We start from the raw sequence: 22,162 nt of genomic DNA on the forward strand, positions 1-22,162 counted from the left end.
AATATATACGCGTTGTAGGGGGAGGTCGTGGCTTGCCTAGCTGACCTCCCCACACCCTCACTTCATCGCAAAAGCCTCTTAACTTCAAGTCGGCCTTTGTATCTTCGTGGGTCAGCAGTGGGTTGAGCCAACCGCTCCCTGTGCCTATATGTTAGCTCGCCCTCCTTCTATTATGCACATAATACATCGTCGCATATCAAGAGAGCTCGCACTTCAACCGAACCGCAGTCGCACTTCAACTGAACACTTATTCAAGCCTCATCCGCAGTCGCACTTCATCCGGTGGGCGAGTCAAGGACCGCAGGTCCTTACAACCGGGGTCGGGAGTGGGTGCAATAATAACTAGTTGGTTTTCTATTGTGATCAATGGGAGTTCTTTGTTAGATTCCGAGCACTCGGACCCATGAGTTGTTTGATGCCACTCACTTCCAGTTGTGGTTCTTGTTGCTGTTCTAAATTGTGTGGCCCCAAATGAGTAACTGGGGCATTCTCATCCTGTGTGTATTTCTGTCTCATTTGAGTGTCAGGTTCTGTCTGGTTCTTTGTAGGATCTGTGTTCATGTCCTCTTCTTCTAGCGGGTCGGTATGCTGCCTTCCTTTGGGCTTTTTTTGTCGTTTCTTGTTCCTTTTTGGGTCCTTTCGAGCTAGTGGGCAGGCATATTGAAGATGCCCTGTTTGCATGCAACCCCGGCATCTGAATGATGTGTTCTTGTAGTCAAGAGGTTGTATCCATAGAGAATTATTGAAGTTCAAAGTGATGTGATCAGGTAGACCCTGACTTAGGTCCACTTCTACACATATTCTGGCAAATGTGAATATTCCCCTGATAGCTCTGTATTCATCCATTTTTAGGAATTTCCCCAAGGAGTTCCCAATGGCTATTAAAACTTTGTGATGCCAAAAATGTAGAGGGAGAATATGTAGCCTTACCCAAACAGGCATTGTTGATACTTTCATTGTATTGGCATCAAAATCAGGAAACCAGGGGGTGGTGAATAGGGCAGCACTGCCCCGAAACCAAGGCCCCTGATTTATAATGCTATCTCGTTCTTGTTCTATGTTAAGTATAATTATAAAAAACCCTTTTGGGCATAGGTAAATTTCACAGTTAGATGTCCATGTTGAAAAGATCCATTGGTGCAGAGCATATGATTTTGGCCAGAACCCATTAAATCTACAAATAACGACATTTTTGGATAGATCTGTGTGTAGATTATTTACCTCCGGCAAAGATACTTGTAGCGTTGGTGATTCCGGGTTTTGTTCGATAATGTAGGGGCCTGGTAGCTCTGATGGTGGTGCTGGTTTATTTTGCATTTTTTCCTTTCCTTTGACTGCATCCCAAAAGGAGCCTGTATTTTTTGAGTTGGCTCCATTGCATCTGCCGCGCAGTTGTAGATTTAGAATGATTGTTGAATCTTTGATGATGCCATAGTGCTAAAGAGTTTGATTATCCTGCAAACTATGTCCTGTATATATCAGGTTTTGATGTTTTATTGGGGTTCCAAGTTGACCCTGGATTTCCTTTTCTAAAGCATGGATACTCATCCCCTTGCTTAGTTGCATGCAGTAATGTTTGCCCCCTATCAATTTGATGAAGATCTGTATCAGATATTCATCCATGCAGAGTGGATCGGTCTTTTTGAGACCTCGCTCTGTTGGATCGGGTAGTTCCTCTGTGAACCGAGATGCACCATTTAGCTTTGGATCCTATCTTCATCTTGGTCTCTCCGGATCTGGCTTATAGGGATCGTTTGTCAGAGATCCATCCTCTCTGTCAAGAGTATTTGTATTCAGCAAGAAGATCTGAGCCTCCACGATAACCGACTTCTGTTCGTTGGCATATAGCCTCGCCTGTTCAGTTGGGTACTGGGACGCTGCAGGCTGCACAGTCCATAAACTCCTTCGCGTTGTCTAGATCGACCGCTTTGCCTCTCTTTTGTCCTTTGCGACTGGCTGATCTGAACAATTACCCTGGTGCTGGAGGAGAAATCGCCCAAACGTCGACTTTTTGAGTGGGCTTCCTGCATGATCCCCATCTCTGGTGTGCAGTACAGCGGCGTCATGAATACCTGATGAAGTAACCCTAGCCCTCCTGCCGTTATTAGCAAAGCTGCCATTGCCATTACAAATCGAAGAAGGCGACCTGTGAGGCTGAGGAATGAACTCCTCGGCTAAAGGATTCCGTTTGGAGAGCAGATTTACAAGCTCCTGTTTGATGCCATTGAATCTGCCTTCCTTTTCAGCCCAAGGGAGATCAGGGGTTCGATTTCTGTAACTTGCCCCTTTGACGCTCGCATTGTTCTCCACCAAAGTCATTGCGCCTTTTCAAAAAAATTTTAATTATTAAAAATAATTTTCTATTTAATATTTAAATATGCCATAAATATATTTAAATTTTTATAAACATTAAAATTATAAAAAACTGTAATATATATTTTTTATCATTTAATAAAAACATTTCAAAAAATAAATTTTAATTACTAAAAATTAATAAAACGATATCAACAAAAATAATATAACCTTTTTCAATTATTAAAAGTAATTTTCTATATAATATTTAAATAGTAATAAATATTTTTATAAGCATAAAAATTATGAATATTTGTATTATATATGGTTTTTATTACTTTTTAATTATAATTAATTAACTAAAAATAAGATTAATTATATTTATAAAATCATTTTTAATTAATTTTGAAAAAAAAACGTTTAAAACTTTTGAAATTTAAATATATATATATATATAGTTTATAAAATTATAAAAATATTTTTTTATAAAACTATATTTTTTATATAGTTTTATATTTTTTAGATCTCAGTTTCATAATCTTTGTCGCAACGTTGACTTTCCTAGCGTTTTACGATGTCAAAATTATAGTGAGCTCGGGAGGCTTCTCTCCAAGCTTTTTGAGCATAGGCATAAAATTATTAAATCAAACTAAATAATTTGTTTCTTTAGGTCCGATAGACCAAAGTTTGGTCTCACTGGACGTTAACCATCATCATCATCATCATCATCATCATCATAATCTTTTTATATTATTATTGCTTATTGTTATAACAAAATCAACAATGAAATAAACAATTGACTATTTTACAAAACACGATGCACCAAGTTTATGGGGCATGAATAAATGTTAATTGAAATCTTTATCATTTTGTTATTACAAAGATATTTAATTTAGACCAAAACAAGAAGTCTTGTAAACCATATAGATTCTATAGTGTAATATTATATATCTATATCTATATACATATATATATATATATATATATATATATATATATATATATAAGAGTATATATATATATATATATATATATATATATATATATATATATATATATATATATATATATAAATAAGAGAGTAAGTTGAAACTAAGTAAATAATAAACTATTTTCCTAATAACTTAATCTAAATCCACAATACATAAATTAAATATGTTCCCACACAAATGACCTTTTTCAGTCTTCAAATGATTCGAAATGATTCAACATTCATCTCTACTTCTAAAAGAATTTCATATACACAGTACAATATTATGAATCAACATAGAAAAATTATATCCTTGTTTATCACTTGTTTGTTTATTAGCCATGTATATAAACACAATATATATGGTTATATTTCACAATTATGTTAATGATTTTTAGTGGTTTAAAACTAAAACGCTATGATATATATATATATATATATATATATATATATATATATATATATATATATATATATATATAATTCAGGAATTTAGTAAATAATTTAAAATTTATATAATCATTAAATTATTAAAAGAGAATAAATTAATTAATATTTCATTTCAATATTTTAGAAATTTTATCACAAAATAAATATGAATAAAATTCATTTTATATAGAAATTTTATTTTTTCATGTTACTCACCATATATGCAAATTTTTGACATGGACATATGCAATTATTGAATTGTTTTTCATATGTACAGGTCTTTTTTTTTTGGTAAATTAATTTCTATTAGCTGAAGAAAACACATTACATCATATTGTAGAAGAACTTCATAACATTTCTCGTGTTACACCTCACAATTGTTCCTCTATTTCTTTTTTTTCCCTTTGTTCCTACAAGTGTCTACCCAACCAACAATTTTATCGTTTACAATCGAGGAGGAGACCATATCCTCATCTTTTAGAGTGAAATCCATCTCTTTTGTATATGTAGAACATGGAACATCTTTATCACTCTCTGAATGGTCAAACTGATTGGTGTGTTTTTGCTTGCTACTTTCCAACACAATTATTGCTGATGTTGTTTCCTTATTATGGGCATGCCAATTCTGCTTTGTTGAGCAATGGGGTGGTGCCACAATTCGCTGATTTGAATCTTGAGAAGAAAAATAGGTCGAGGGTGTCAACTTCTTACCACTTGAAGTGGGCTTCTGGTTACTCCAAACTCTATTAGGTTTTTGTTGCTCTTGGGAGCGAGATAACCCCTTTGAGGATAGGCAAGTCTTCTGCAAGGGCCCTTATTAGTGACAATTTCAACACTTGAAAATTTAGTTTTTACAGTCCAACAGTTGAAAGAATTTCTTTCCCTCCCACTTGAGAATAAAATTATCTGGAAATCCTTTAGTCATATCCAATTCAACACATACGAACGAAAGTGATGAAACTTGACTCCAGTCTTTCGAAGTTTGTTTTGATGTAGCATCCCAACGAATTACCAATTCGTTCCAAAATGTTTAGTCAAATCCATTGGAGGGGTAAGTTTGGGAGCCTTACCCATACCATTGTAGCGATAGATTTCATGGAAAGTGGGTTAAAGTCTGGAAACCATGGCTGGAGCGAGAGGCCTGCTCTTCCACAAAACCATGGACCTTGGTTGAAAACCCTTTATCAGTCATCAAAATCCTTGAATACTACCACAAAATATTCTTTCTAGAAAAAAAACTCTAAATTTTGTTACCAATTTTTATGAACCTAGTCTCGGAGGGTAGAAGCTAAGGGCCAAAAACCGTTGAAACAACATATAGCCGAATTTTGCTTATAATATGTTACTTACAACTTTGTTAATACATCATCCATCTTGATTGATGGAGTATTTGTTGCATGTTCCACTATGAAATCCTAACTTGAGAGATTCTTTGGTGTTTGATAGCTAGAGTCTACCTTCAAAACATCTTTGTAAGACAAGGGTTTGGTTTTTGGAGATGCCTCTCCACCTTTGGCCCCTCCCCTCAAGCATGCCACTACGATGATAGTGGCATCCATCATAAGTCCATAATCTCTTAGAGCTTTCCCCGACTTCAGTTGTCTCCCTTTATAGAGAAACCTCACATCTTCCTTTACGATACCTGTCCACTCATGAATACTATCAGCCAAATCTCCCACGAACCTCGATGTTGAGACCATAAAACACTCCCCAGACAAGGACCAGACAAAAAATAGAAATTTTTGTTGCTCTAGGTCTCCAACTCCCTTCATTGTTTGTTCCGACACTGACTAGGGGATTTTGAATTTTAGTACAGCTAACCTACCGGCAAAACCGACAAGTCTTGCCGCAATAAATTAGCTCCCTCATACATTACTATCTGACGTCAGTGATCTTGTCCACCTCCATTTCCTCTCTTGGCAAGATTTCCTCATATCCAGCCTCAAAATATTCGTGGAAATAGGCTTATGAACACTGAAAAGAGACTCCACGGCTATAGGGGAAGAGGATCCATTAGTGTAAATAAACCACGGGTCCCTCACGTAAGAGGCTGCAACAATGGGGGTCAGATCCCAAGCGTAAGAGGAGAAAATATAGGATGGTTTCAGTATGTCAATGCTTGAGAGTTTGAGAATGGTGGTGCTTGGTAAATCAACTCTCTTTCTTATATGTACTTGTCACAAATAACTTTATAAGATCTTCCCACAAGTTGATGTTGTAAATAAATGTTGTCAAAAGATAAAATCTTCAATTAAACATTAATATGCTATATCTTAATATTGAGAGAAGATTTGAAACCAAAAATATAGCTTATAAACATTAAAAAAAATACACTAAAAAAACTTAAATTTAATATATCAATTGTTATTTACTTGATTATGGAAACCAAAATATAAGTTCTTCAATTTAAAAGCAGATTTTGAAGATTTTGAGAATATTATGAAAAATTAAATTGACTACATATTTTGCAAAATATTTTTTGGTTTGTTTTTTAGCTTCTTGTAATCTCTCCAACTAAAATTAACTGGATGAGATTTTGAAAATATTAAATGGACTCTCTATTTTGAAAATATTTTAAACTTTGATAATAAAATTAAAGTCAAATATTTATTTTAAACTCTGATAATAAAATTAAAATCAAACATTTGTTCTAGCTACGAACTATTAGACTGCAAAATATTTCAATTCTGGGTTATCTAAACATGCTACTTCTGGGAATATATGCTTGGAGGGGACAATTTATATTGCAAACTTGATCGAATTTGGATGGTTGGTGTAATAATCCAGTGAGCAGCACGTTCGACGGTGAAACGACATATTTCACACTTCGAGAATTTGATTCAGAAGCTTTGCTTGGTGAATGCAATTTACTATCACAACGAAAAAGGTTGTTAAAACATGAAGCATGTTTTACCTTAATTTATTAAAATTTAATGAGAGTATAATCCAGCAAAATTTTGGATGGCAGCTAAAAGAGAAGTTATTGGTCTAGGCAATAAGACGTTGAACTATGAAGTGCCCGAAGCTTCTATATGTTTTGACAAACATTGTATGAAATTGAAATTTTCTATTGTTGACATCCTAGTTGATTGCATCCTAGGAAACATTTTTCTAGCTGTTGTAGAGCCTCATGGTTCATACAAGACAAAGAACAATAGAGGTGGCTATTTTATCACTCTGCCTACTTCCAGTGGCCAATCCAAAAAGATAGAATTGCCATATGTATCGACTCCAAGAGTCTCGACAATGGTCCAAACTATGAAAGAACTAGAAAAAGCAGAAGCCAAGTTATCAGACTTAAAAGATTTGAAATCCATTCTTAGCATCTCAAAGTAGTTAACTTCTCCAACAATACAGAAAAATATTTCAGAGCTAAAAGTCCAGATTGAAAATGAATGTTGCGCTGAAGAACCAAATGCATTTTGGCACAGAAAGCAACATTCAGTTGAGCTTCCATACAAAGCAGAATACACAACAGACCTTGTAAAAGCAAGGCCATCCTAATGAATAAAGAATGTAGATAACTCTGTTAGAAAGAGGTCCAGAACCTAGTAGACAAAAATCTGATCAGAATCAACCAATCCATGGAACTGCTATGGGTTTTATGTCAATAAAAGATCAGAACAAATCAGAGGAATCCCAAGACTGGTCATAAATTACAAGCCTCTGAATGCAATACTATCTGATGATACATATCCAATCCCCCACAAGGGTGATCTGATCAGTAGAATTGCAGGAGCCAAAGTATTTTCAAAATTTGATCTGAAATCAGTGTTTTGGCAAGTCACCGTTTCGAAGAAAGATAAATTTAAGACCGCCTTCAGTATCCCAACAGGGCACTATGAATGGAATCTTATTCCATTTGGCCTCAAACATGCTCCATCAAAATTTCAGAAGGTAATGGATAACATCTTTAAGCCATTCTTTTATTGGTTAATCATGTACATAAATGACATTCTGATTTTTTCCAAGATTTTGCAAGATCGTTTCAGGCATATCCAGATCTTTGTAAATACCATCAAAATAAATGGTTTAGTCCTAAGTAAGAAGAAGATTGAGGTTTTCCAAACCTCCATTAAGTTTTTTAGGCCACAATATTTTTAATGGCCAAATTTCATTACATAAACATGCTCTTGAATTTTCGAGCAAGTTTCCATATATAATAACTAACTCAGTTGCAGCATTTTCTTGGCTGCCTCAATTATGTTAGTAATTTCTACCAAGATTGTGCAAAGGACAGAAGTTTGTTAAACCAACGTCTGCATAAGAATCCTGAACCCTGGACTCCAGCTCATACCAGAATTGTACAAAATATCAAAGCTAAGGTAAAAACTCTCCCCATCTTATACATATTAGATGATGCTGCATTCAAAATAGTGGAATCAGATGCCAGCAATATTGGCTGGGGATGATTTAGATTTAAGCAGGAATGCAATAGATTACAGAGATAACCATAAATATAGAGATGCGATAACCATAAAAATAGAGATGCGGCGGAAATAATACTTCATTTCATTAATGGAGAATATTGAAATATGCTTACAAATAGAAATAAACCAGCTAGGGCGATGGTAGCTTATCTCTGAGAAGAGATGTGTCGGCTACATGCCTCTCAACTATTTCGAACTGTGTTATAATGAGGCTCGAGGGCCTATTTATTGTTGAGAAACAATGGAAAACCCTTCACATTCCAAAACCTAACCCTAGAAGATGAAACACCACATTGTGGGCCCCGTTTTTGGGTAAGTTGGTACATCAACTTCTCGGGGTCGCGAATTGGTCGTACTATCTCCGTTTGACGCGCATGATAGCCCGTTGGAAAAATATCTCTGAGGACTACGACGGAAAAGATGATTTTTATCAGAAAAATCACTGGCGGTGGATTTCCACAAGTGGTGTGAGTTCCACAAGAGTCCCACTCATAACACAAGTGAGTGTCGGACCAAGCAGTCGCTGGTGGCCGAGCTGAAGGCTTCCGAATCAGATGCATGTTCTGACTCTGAGTCAGAACCTGACAAGGGGAATGACAAAGGGAAGCAGATCATTGATGCAGATCCCAGCGCCACTGTTGCTACTACCAAGATCCAGAAAAATGAGCCCGAAGATCCAGAGGAGGGGGAATGTCTTTTCCACTCACAGATGTGGGTGAAGGGTTCGCCGCTGCAATTCATTGTCGATAGTGGCAGCCAAAAGAACCTCATCTCAGCAGAAGTCGTGAAGCGGTTGGGCCTACCAACTACACCACACCCACAACCGTACAGTATCGGTTGGCTTCACGAAGGACGAGATCTCAAAGTTCGCCAGCAGTGCCGCCTTCCCTATAGCATCAAGCCCTTCACAGACGAGGTATTGTGTGATGTTACACCTCTAGATGTTTGTGATGTACTATTAGGTCAGCCATACTTGTGGAGGCGACATGTTGTGTATGAGTCAAGGCCTCGCGCTGTCATCATTTCTTTGGATAATTCATTATACAGGATAGTGGAGGTAGCCCCACCTACCGCCACCTCGTTGATTACTACTAAGAAAGGCAGCAAGCTCATCTCACAGACTAGGAAATTTATTTTCTGTCTGGTTCGCTCCCAAAATAAGGGGAAGATCGTTGCTACATCCATGACCCCCGCGAAGGGTTCCTCCACACAGCAGCAGCAACAGAGGGATACAGTTGTGATAGAACACAGGAATAACTTCTCCTTACCCGGAGGGGTACCACACAAGTTTCAGGCGGACGACAAAGTTTGGTTACCTTTGTAGAGGGAGCGCCTTACCAGAACCCATTAGAAACTCAGAGCACTTCGACATGGTCCTTACACCAGTAACAAGGCTATGGGAAACAATGCTTTGAAGCACAGCGTTCCTCCATTCCTTCGCTTGCACCGAGTGTTCAATGTGGACCATTGTCAACCATGCTCCCCACCATTTCTGGACACATCAGAGATTGCAGAACAGCTCACCAAAGACCCAGCTCAGCAGAAGCTTCCTCATCTCAGGGAGGAACTCAACGCAATGGGGACCATTGCTTCCTAAGGGGGGAGGAATGATCCAGGTGGATGTTGGTGGCCACCCACCTATCCCATTTGGACCCCCACAACTGTCTCTTTCAGTTTTTCAGTTTCCTTAATTATAGCATAGTTTACTATTTTTAGCAGTTTTTCGGGTCCTAAACTTCCGGAGCCGTTTTGAGACCCTAAACGACGTTTTTTGGGAAATCCACTGCCAATGATTTTTTTGATAAAAATTGTCTTTTCCGTCGTAGTCCTCGGAGAGATCTTTCCAACGGGCTATCATGCGCGTCAAACGGAGATAGTACGACCAATTCGCGACCCCGGGAAGTTGATGTACCAACTTACCCAAAAACGGGGCCCACAATGTGGCGTTTCATCTTCTAGGGTTAGGTTTTGGAATGTGAAGGGTTTTCCATTGTTTCTCAACAATAAATAGGCCCTCGAGCCTCATTGTAACACAGTTCGAAATAGTTGACAGGCATGTAGCCGACACATCTCTTCTCAGAGATAAGCTACCATCGCCCTAACTGGTTTATTTCTATTTGTAAGCATATTTCAATATTCTCCATTAATGAAATGAAGTATTATTTCCGCTGCATCTCTATTTTTATGGTTATCGCATCTCTATATTTATGGTTATCTCTGTAATCTATTGCATTCCTACTTAAATCCGCCCACAATGTGGCATTTCATCTTCTAGGGTTAGGTTTTGGAATGTGAAGGGTTTTCCCAAAAAACGTCGTTTAGGGCCTCAAAACGGCTCCGGAAGTTTAGGACCCGAAAAACTGCTAAAAATAGTAAACTATGCTATAATTAAGGAAACTGAAAAACTGAAAGAGACAGTTGTGGGGGTCCAAATGGGATAGGTGGGTGGCCACCAACATCCACCTGGATCAGGGGAGGTATTTTGAAATAAAGAAAAGGGTGAGAAGAGCAAATTATTCAATTTGCTTCAGAAACATGGAACCCTGCTGAGAAGAATTATTCCACCATTGAAAAGGAAGTTAACGCTGCATGGAATTGCATTGACAAATTTGAAATTCATCTTATCAACAGAACATTCCTCCTCAGGATTGATGCATCAACATTAAAGAAAGTCTTGACAAAAAATATCAAAAAGCCTAGGGAAGCTAAATTCACAAGATGGCAAGCATTGTTTGCAAATTTTGATTCTCAGGTGGAACATATAAAGGGTAATGAAAATTGTCTCCCTAACTTTTTAAGTAGGGAACACCTTCAAAACATCCAGCATCAAGAACAAGATCATATTATGGTCATAGTAACTGAATGGGATCCAACTCAAGACCAAGAAGTCGTTAGAACAATAAATGAAGATCAAAGTTGGACTGAATACAGAAAAAATTGGAAACCCACATGGCAGCTCCAAAGCACAAAAGTCTTGGATGCTAATCTACAACCACACACCAATCTCCTTCATCTTGTGCCGAAAATAAGAGTCTTCCCAAAAGGCAATAAATGGATACATGACATGATTTATTCAGATAGTCTGGTCAGAGCACATAGAGTAGAAGAAGTACTACAAAATGTCTTTAAAGATATAACAATGATATGGAATGAAGGAGGTGACAGAAGAAAAATATATCATAGATACTTCACTATAAACAAAACCCAAAATACAGAATGGCCAATTACTAATCCAGTCCTATGGCCCCAAAATGATCCTAAACTTATTTTCCCTGACACAGTGTTTCATTTTGCAGGTTATAAGTAGTTATGGTGGGATCTGCTTAATGTAGATGGAAAAAATGAGACACACGACACTAAGCTTAAGTTTGGATCTTTTAGAACTGCACAAAGATCACAACAGTCAAAATGGCTAGAGGATTGGTGGGAGGACTATGGTGTTAACTATACAGCCATTGATCCAATCTTCTATGAGGCCTATTTCCGCTTAAATTGTGATAAATGTTTTCACAAAAGTAACATGGAATGTATTCATGAACCATTTAGAGATGTAAGACACATGTATAATTACCCAAGCCATCATATCTTACAACAATTCATGTGTCGTCATGATGAATGGTTGGTAATGATGAAGATAAAACACCAATTTGTGCTTAACAAACCTATGATTGTAAGAAGGATATTTACCAAAGCCTGGGATGGTATATTATATCCCAGAGTTTATCCCGGAATAACGACCCTTCGTGGCCCCAATACTTTTGGTTCCCGTGGGCTTATTCCATAAGGCTCCACATTGTACAATGGTCCAGTCATGAGGACTATTCATGACCGGTTTTCTTGTGGGCCTTCACTGGTTAAAAGGCATCCACAGTGTACATTTGGGATAAATATGCTTTGTGAGGAATGAGCTGTCACCTCCACTTTGTAAAAAGTTTTTACGATTCATTCCATAAGTCACGAGACTCGGAGCACTTCTCCGACTTTTGGTGGATATTGAACCACATCTCGTACTAACGCATTCCTTTGTACTTCAGTTTTTCGGTCCGACTGTCGAATGGTTGTCCCCTTCTTTTGTTATATATGCAAGGAGTCTAGGTTCATTCGGGCATTGGTTGTTAGTCATTGTAAGTTTGTAAGTCTTATGTTTTGAGTCTGAGCTCTTTGCCTGCTCTACAACTGTGGACGATTTGTCTGATCTGCTTGCATCACGTAAAGAACTCAAGCCTTTAGGTGTTCTGAGAAGCCTGCGCATCAGTGTAACCCACTGGTGAGAACCTAAAGTGGCCAGAACAATAGAGTGTCGGGGTATATGTGTGTGTTGAGTCTTTGTTCACAAATAGAGCCTGTGTATTCGCCAGGTAGCCTCCAGTAAAGCTCGTTCAACATTGGACAGCTCAAGTCTAGTAAACACGAACACAGTCAAACTCTGGTTTGAACAGATTTGTTATTACTGTAATCCATTTTGAGATCAATAAAGAGTGTTATTTCATTTTCCGCTTCCGAGTACTATGTGCTTTAATTTGTGCTGCTGAGATAGTAATTCTTGCATAAAAGTTCGTCACTACATCAACTAGCTGAAGGGACGCCAAAGACTGTGGAAGGCCATAGGTGCCGTTGTGAAGGTCTCAGAGTGCGTGAAAGGTTACTGATAGTTTTGAGTTCATAACAACAAGGAAGAAGAGGCTCAGCAAGGCCAAGAGAGAAGAGACTCAGCAAAGTGCACTACTATAGCACTACTGTAGCAGCACTGTAGCAGCCCTGTAGCACTACTGTAGCAAGCTAAGTTGAAGCCCTGAGGTGTTAGGCCTATCCAGGTCACCATCAACACCATACGAGTTAGACCTATGATGGGCATTTCTCTTTGTCAAGATCAGCACAAATGTTTTGACCTATTTCATTTATCGATCCATATTCATAATATCTTTAATTGAAAAAAAAGCACAAATACATTTAAAAAAAACATTAAAAGTGACATTTATTTATTCATTATAAAATATTAAATAATGGTATTTATTTATTGTATTGTCGAAATTTAATAATCATATTATTTAAAATATATTTTTATTTTTTATTGTTGGTTTGATAAGTGAGTTATGATAGTTTTTCTAATCTTGTTAAATATGTCTATTTATAAATTTAATTATTAAAAACTAATAAAACCATTTCAACAAAATAATATAAACTTTATTTAATTATTAAAAATATTTTTTTAGAATATTTAAATATGCAATGAATATTTTTTTATTTTTATAAACATTATAATTATAATTATAAAAACAAAAATAATATATATTTTTTTAATTATTAAAAATAATTTTATATGTAATATTTAAAATATGCAATAAATATTTTAAATTTTTATAAACATTAAAATTATAAAAATAAAAATAAAAATAATATAATATTTTATCATTTGATAAAAACATTTCAAACGAAAAATTTTAATTATTAAAAATTAATAAAACGATTTCAACAAAAAAATAATTTAAGTTTTTTTAATTATTAAAAATAATTTTCTATATAATATTGAAATAGTAATATTTTTTTTTAAATTTTAATATTATAAATATTAAAATTATAAAGATTTGTATTATTTATATATATATATATATATATATATATATATATATATAATTATAATTAATTAAATAAAAATAAGATTAATTATATTTGGCATTTACATCGATAAGTTAGAAGGTTGTTTAGAGGAAGCAGGATGTGTTGGCACGATCTTAGCTGGGATAGTCATCATCCTTCTTCTCTACACTGATGATATTGTTATTCTCACAAGGTGCCCATCTGATCTTGATAAGCAACTTATACTTCTTAAAGATTTCTGCTCTACCATGGGTATGATTGTTAACACTGACAAAACAAAAGTTATGATTATCAAATCCAAGAAGGACATTTACACTGATTTTATGTATGACAATAGTAACTTGGAGGAAGTGTTTTCCTACAAGTACCTAGGAATTGATATTCATCACGAGCTCAATTGGAACTATAGCAATGAGAAAAGGATTAATGGGAGATGGAAAGTTTATTTTGGTCTTGAAAATAATTGTAAAATGACAAACCTCGTAATGTGGGATAGAAAGAAGTTCATCTTTGAAACTTTAGTCACTCTGGTTATCTTATATGGATGTGAGGTTTGGGGTTGTAGCATCTCTAGAGAATCCTAGAAAAAGATTGAGCAAATCCAGAAGCGTTTTATACGTATAACCTCAAAATTAAAAGTAACACACCCTATCCTATTCTCGTTATAGAAGTGGGTCTTTCCCCTATCGAGAGCCTAGCTATGACTAGGCTTATGGTGTACAAGCACAAATTCAATAACATAGTAGACAATAGACTTCCTAAGCTAGCCTTAAATTCCAGCCAAAACCACCTAAGGCTCAAACGAGGTTGGTATAAAGAAACCAGGGCCTGGTTAAACCATTGGGAGATCGACGAGAATGTTGCATTGCAAAACATTAATAACATTAAAAATATTGTTCCTTCCAAGCTCAAAGAAAAAATGTGGTGTGAGAAAGATTTAGCAGCTAAAATAAAATTAAGATATTATAAGGAGGTTATCAACTCCACCTTAGAAGATCAAAAGTATCTCTCTATTTTAACTAGCTCAAAGAAGAAAATTAATATATTCAAGATTAGAACGAACTCTCATGAGCTCCATAGTGAAACGGGTCGTTGGGAAGTTCCTAAACACCATGGATGGAAAGGTTCTACCATCTTTGTGAGAATACGAGCATCGAGGATGAAAATCACTTCCTCTTAGAGTGCCCCACGTACAACTACATTAGATCTCAGTTTCAAAATCTTTGTTGCATTACTGACCTTCCTAGCCTTTTATGTTGTCAAAATTACAGTGAGGTCGAGAGGCTTCTCTCCAAGTTTTTTGAGCATATGAATAAAATCTTAGTTCAAACTAAATAATTCGTTTCTTTAGGTCCAATAGACCCAAGTTTGGTCTCAATGGACTTTAACCATCGTCATCATCATCAAAACTATTTTTAATTAATTTTAAAGAAAAAAAAATTAATACTTTTGAAATTTAAATATAAAAAGATTTTTTTTATAAAAATATAAAAAAAATAAAATTATAAAACTATATTTTTTATATAATCTTTCTATATTACCATTGTTCATTGTTATAACAAAATCAACCATTAAACAAATAATTGATTATATTACCAAACACAATGCACCAAGTTTATGGAGCATGAATAAATGCTAATTGACATCTTTATCATTTGGTTATTAAAAAGATATTTAATTGGGGCTAAAACAAGAGTTCTGGTAAATATATATATATATATATATAAAGTTGAAACTAAGTAAATAACAAATTATTTTTTTAATAACTTAATATAAACCTATAATACATAGATTAAATATGTTCTTATACAAAATTATTTTTTTTCAATCTTGAAATGATTAGAAATGATTCAAATTGATTTCTATTTGTAAAAGGCTTTCATACACAGTGTAAAATTATGATTCAACATACAAAAATTATATCTTTGTTTATTTATCGGCCATGTATATAAAGACAATATATATGGCTATATTTCACAATTTAATTTTTTTGGGGCTTTAAACTAAAATTATGGGAAATATATATATATATATATATATATATATATATATATATATATTATTTAATCAAATTCAAGAATTTAGTAAATAATTCAAAATTTATATAATCATTAAAGTATTAAAAGAGAATTAAATAAATTAATATTCCATTTCAATTTTTTTAGAAAATTTTATCAAAAAATAAATATGAATAAAATTCATTTTATATAAAAATTAAAATTTTTCCATGTTACTCACTATATATGCAATTTTTTTACATAGCAAGTTTATTGTGAGTTTTATCTTTGCTATAGGATTTATCCACATTTTGGTAAATTAATTTCTATTAGCTAAAGAAAGCATATTATATCATATTATAGAAGAATTTCATAACATTTTTGGTGTTACACATCAAATTGTTCCTGGATTTATTTTTTTCCCTTTTTTCCTAAGATCGTCTACCCAACCAACAATTTTATCATTTACATTCGAGCAACAAACCCTATCCTCATCTTTTAGAAAGAAATCCATCTCTTTCGTATTTGTAGAACATCTATATCACTATCTGAATGGTTAGACTAATGGGTGTGTTTCTTCCCGCTACTTGCCAACACAATTATTGCTAATGTTGTTTCTTTATTTTGGGCTTGCAAATTCTGCTTTGCTGAGGAATGTGGTGGTGCCACAATTGATTGCTTTGAATCTTGATACGTAGAGTAGGTTGAGGGTGTCAAGTTCTTACCATTTGAAGTGGGCTTTTGGTCACTCCCACCTCTATTGGGTTTCTACTGCTCTTGGGAGCAGGACAACCCCTTTGAGGATAGGCAAGCCTTCTGCAAGTGCCCTTGTTAGTGACAATTTCAACACCTGAAGGTTTTGTTTTCATAGTCTAACGGTTGAAAGAATTGCTTTCCCTCCTACTTGAGAATAATATTATCTGGAATTCCTTTAGTCAGATCTAATTCATCCCAACGAATTACCAATGCGTTCCAAAATGTTTGGTCGAATCCATTGGAGGGGTAAGTTTGGGAGCCTTACCCATACCTTTGTAGCAAGAGATTTCATGGAAAGAGGGTTAAAGTCTCGAAACCATGGCTGGAGCGAGAGGCCTGCTCTTCCCCAAAACCACGGTCCTTGGTCGAAAACCCTTTATTGGTCATCAAAATCCTTGAAAACTACCACAAAATATTCTTTTGAGCAAAACAACTCTAAATTTTGTTACCAATTTTGATGAACACAGTCTCGGAGGGCAGAAGTTGGGGGCCAAAAACCATTGAAACGACATATAGCTGCCTGTTGCTTATAATATGTTACCTTCAGCTTTGTTAATACATCATCCATCTCGATTGATGGAGTATTTTTTGCATGTTCCACTATGAAATCCTAACTTGAGAGATTCTTTGCTGTTTGATAGCTAAATTCTAGCTTCAAAACATCTTTGTAAGACAACGGTTTAGTTTTGGAGATGCCTCTCCATGTTTGGCCCCTCCCCGCAAGCATGCCACTATGATGATAGTGGCATTGCTCATAAGTCCATAATCTCTGAGAGCATTCCTCAGTTTTAGTTGTCTCCCTTTGTAGAGAAGCCTCACATCTTCCTTTAGGATACTCGTCCACTGATGAATACTATTAGCCAAATCTCCCATGACCTTCGATGTTGAGACTATAAAACACAGGGAATCCGTAGACAAAGACTGGACAAAAAGTAGAAATTCAAACTAGAGGATTTTGAATTTTAGTACAGCTAACCAACCGGAAAAATCGAACAAGTCTTGCAGCGATAAAATAGCTCCCTCACACGTTACTATCGACATCAACAATCTTATCCACCTCCATTTCCTCTCTTGGCAGGACTTCCTCGTATCCAGCCTCAAAATATTCATGGAAACAGGCTTATGAGCACTAAAATGAAACTTCACGGCTATATGGGAAGAGGATCCGTCAATGTAAATAAACCACGGGTCCGTCACGTAGGAGGCGGCAACAATAGGGGTCGGATCCCGAGCGTAAGAGGCGAAACATAGGAGGGTTTCAGTATGTCGACGCTCGAGAGTTTCATAATGGCGGGGCTCGGTAAATCAATTCTCTTTTTATATGTATTTGGCACAAATAACTTTATAAGATTTTATAAGATTTTCTGACAACTTGATGTTGTAAATAAATATTGTCAAAAGATAAAATTTTCAATTAAACATTAATATGTTATATGTTAATGTTGAGAGGAGATTTGAAACCAAAAATATAGTCTATAAACATTAAAAAAATACAATAAAAAATATTAAATTTAGTATATCAATTTTTATTTACTTGAGGAAACCAAAATATAAGTTCTTCAATTTAAAAGGAGATTGCAGATTTTGAAAATATTATGAAAAATTAAATTGACTGCATATTTTGGAAAATATTTTCTTTGCTTCTTGTAATCTGTCCAGCTGAAATTAACTAGATGAGATTTTGAAAATATTTTGAAATATTAAATGGACTCTTTATTTTGGAAATATTCTAAACTTTGATAATAAAAGTGAAGTCAAATATTTGTTTTAAACTCTGATAATAAAATTGAAGTCAGACATTTGTTATAGCTCTATCTAAACATGCTAATTCTTTTTGTTTTGCCATTTTTTTGTTGTTGTTTAAAATTGGCTTTTGATTGTATATATGGATTTAACAACCTAGAAAGCTCAAACTCCTAAAACACTCTGGAAGAGTTTTCAACTCAAACTTGCGCTTCCAAAAATTTATTGCCAGATTTTAACCAAACTAAACCAGAAAATATACCATAAAATCTTCCAAAACTTAACACAAATGAACTACTATAATTTAAAAATCTCAGATTGAAATTTCTTCATCCAAAAATACGTCTTAAAATAGTAAAAAGAAATATATTTCATTTTCTGATTCCAGTAGATTTGATTAATACTTTTCACTTTTCCTGGGTACACATAAAATAGTGCAGTTAAAAGTCATTGTAATTCTATGTGAATATTTATTTTCCAAAAAAAAAAATATAAAAACATATGATTGGAGGGGACAATCTATATGGTAAACAGAATTTGGATGGTTAGTGTAATAAATAGATATATCGTTCTGAAAGTTATGGAAATTCTGATCATATTTTGGAAAAATCTGACAGGCATTTTTGTAAATCTAAGTAAAAGCTATTAAAATTTATAATTTTAGGTGTCTTAGACATTTTTGATGCTGCTGAATCCATTTCCACCATAAAAATATAATTCAAATACTGCATCTACAAAAAATTTTAAATTTTTTTACGCAGATTCCAACTACTTTTAACTTTCCAAACAATTCCTCCACCTCAATAAACGATTCCTGATAAATCCGGAGAGCAACACGTTCCACAATCAAACGACATATTTCACAGTTCGAAAATTTGATTCAGAAGCTTATCTTGGTGAATGCATTTTACTATCACAGCGGAAAAGGTTGTTAAAGCATGAAGCATGTTTTACCTTAATTTATTAGTATATATACCCGAGGAGTTGGCCATCAACACCATAGGAGTTAGGCCTATGATGGGCATTTCTCCTTTATCAAAATCATCACAAACGTTTTGACCTATTTCATTTATCGAGCTATATTCATAATATCTTTAATTGAAAAAATGCACAAATACATAAAAAGAGGACATCAAATAATGTATGTATTCATTGTATTGTTTAAATTTAATATTCATATTATGTAAGAGGGCTAATCTCGTATGTAAGAGACAAAGTTTTGTGTTAATACAACAGGGTGAGTGTCCATGCAGCTTTAAAAATTCACACCATATTTGTTATAATATTTGATGGATAGAAAAAATTAATTATTAAACATTGATGATGATTAACGTTTATTAAAATTAAAATGGTTTGTTAAGTTTTCAGAAAGGAGAGTCTAATTGTTATTTTTCAAAATTTTGTTTTTGTAATTAAGGAAAACTAAAAAAATATTTCAAAATAACTAGAATTAAATTGACTTAATAAAACTATTTCAACAAAAATAATATAATAAGTAATTTTCTTATATAATATTTAAATATGTAACAAGTATTTTTAATTTTTTATAAACATTATAATTATAAAAACAAAAATAATATAAACTTTTTTAATTATTAAAAATAATTTTCTATATAATACTTAAATATGCAATAAATATTTTTAAATTTTTATAAACATTAAAATTATAAAAATATGTATTGTGTTAAGAATAGCCTTTTTCGTAGAAATCAGATAAGAGAATTTTTTGCGGTTCAGCTAGTTTAATAATAATAATAATAATAATAATAATAAGAGATAAAAAAACGTAAACATTAGTAAATAAAAAAATCAATCCAAGTCAATCAAATATACAAATATTTGTATTATATAATATTTCAAAAGAAAAATTTCAATTATTAAAAATCAATAAAACGCTTTCAAATAAAATAATATATATTTTTTTTAATTATTAAAAATAATTTTCAGTATAATATTTAAATAGTAATAAATTTTTATAAAGATTAAAATTATAAAGATGTGTAGTATATATTTTATGTTTTTAGTTATAATTAATTAAATAGAAATAAAATTAATTATATTTAAAAAAAAATTTGGTTAATTTCGAAAAAATATTATTTAATACTTTTGAAATTTAAATTAATGATATTATTTTTCATAAAACTATTAAAAATATATATATATAAAAATTATAAAACTATATTTTTTATATAATCCTTTTATATTATTATTGCTTATTGTTATTACAAAAGGAGCTGAACGATACAACACCTGAGGTTGTGGAGTTTACTATATATAATCCTTTTATATTATTATTGCTTATTGTTATTACAAAAGGAGCTGAACGATACAACAGTTGAGGTTGTGGAGTTTACATCATAATGGACATAGTCTTCAATATTCTCTATCCTGGCATGGAGGGTATGGTTCTAACACTATGGCCGAGGCCGGGCCCTTTCTGGGCTGATTGCTTTTTGTGACTTTTTAGGCATCCAAGGAATTTCAATTTATGGTGACTCAAAATCATTGGTTGATCATGTTAATGGGAATGGCCACATTAGCAGTCCACATCTCCTCAGTTGGCTAAGCAGAATCATGTTTTTTCGAAACACCATGAACCAGATGTCTTTCCAGCATATTCCTCGTTCCACGCTGACTCTCTCTCCAAGGAGGGTCTTGTTATGAAGCCGGGATTGTGTTCATTGACAATTATCCATGATGGATCGTCCTTTCTTATTCAGAATCTCAGTATCAAGGGAATGTGACTCCTTTCTATTGCTTAGAAAGCCAGTTCATTGATCTTCAGCACCATAGATATGTGACTTATTGTGACTTATTGTGTTTTAATTCGAAGATGTAGTAAATAAACTTTTGAATATATGTGTAGTTTTTTTCTAAACTTTTGAATACATGTGTAGCTTTTTTGTCTCTATTTTCCTGAAATGGTCAAATCCATTCTATACGTTATGTTGGTTATGGGCAGCTCTCACTGTCTCGAAACAATGTAATGCAGATCTTTATATTATCTTAATATAAATCTATGATGATTTTTTCTATCTAAAAAAATAAATAAAATAAAATAAAATAAAAATCAACAATTGACTGTTTTACAAAATAAAATGCACTAAGTTTATGGGGCGCATTTATTAACTGTTTTACGAAATACAATACACTAAGTTTACGGGCAAAAAATAAATGTTAATTGAAATCTTTATCATTTGGTTATTAAATAGATATTTAATTAAGGTTAAAACAAGAGGTCTTATAAATTATATGGATTTTATATGGTAATTATATATATATATATATATATATATATATATATAAAAGTTGAAAGTAAGTAAATAACAAATTATTTTTTTAATAACTTAATCCAAATTTACAATATATTAAATATGTTTCCATACAAATGATCGTTTTCAATCTTGAAATGATTAGAAATTATTCAACATTGAATTTTACTTGTAAAAAATTTTCCATAGAAATGATCGTTTTCAATCTCGAAATGATTAGAAATTATTCAACATTGAATTTTACTTGTAAAAAATTTTCATACACAATACAAAATTATGAATCAACATAGCAAAATTATATCCTTTGTTTATCGCTGGTCTATTTCTCGTCATGTATATAAAGACAGTATATATGGCTATATTTCATGATCAATTCAGTGATTTTTAGGGATTTAAAACTAAGCGCGAAATATATATATATATATATATATATAAAAGATTGAAGAATTTAGTAAATAATTTAAAATTTATATAGTCATTAAATTATTAAAAGAGAATAAATTAATTAATATTCTATTTCAATCTTTTAGAATTTTTATCACAAAATAAATATGAATAAAATTCATTTTATATAGAAATTTTATTTTTTCCATGTTACTTATCATATATGCAAATATTTTACATAGCAAGTTTGATATGAGTCTTATCTTTGCAATAGTATTTATCGAGATTTCG

Source organism: Pinus tabuliformis, chromosome 2_2, assembly GCF_031772625.1.
Source record: "Pinus tabuliformis cultivar Carrire ecotype Pingquan chromosome 2_2, CPIR1, whole genome shotgun sequence".
NCBI classification, from domain to species: domain Eukaryota; kingdom Viridiplantae; phylum Streptophyta; class Pinopsida; order Pinales; family Pinaceae; genus Pinus; species Pinus tabuliformis.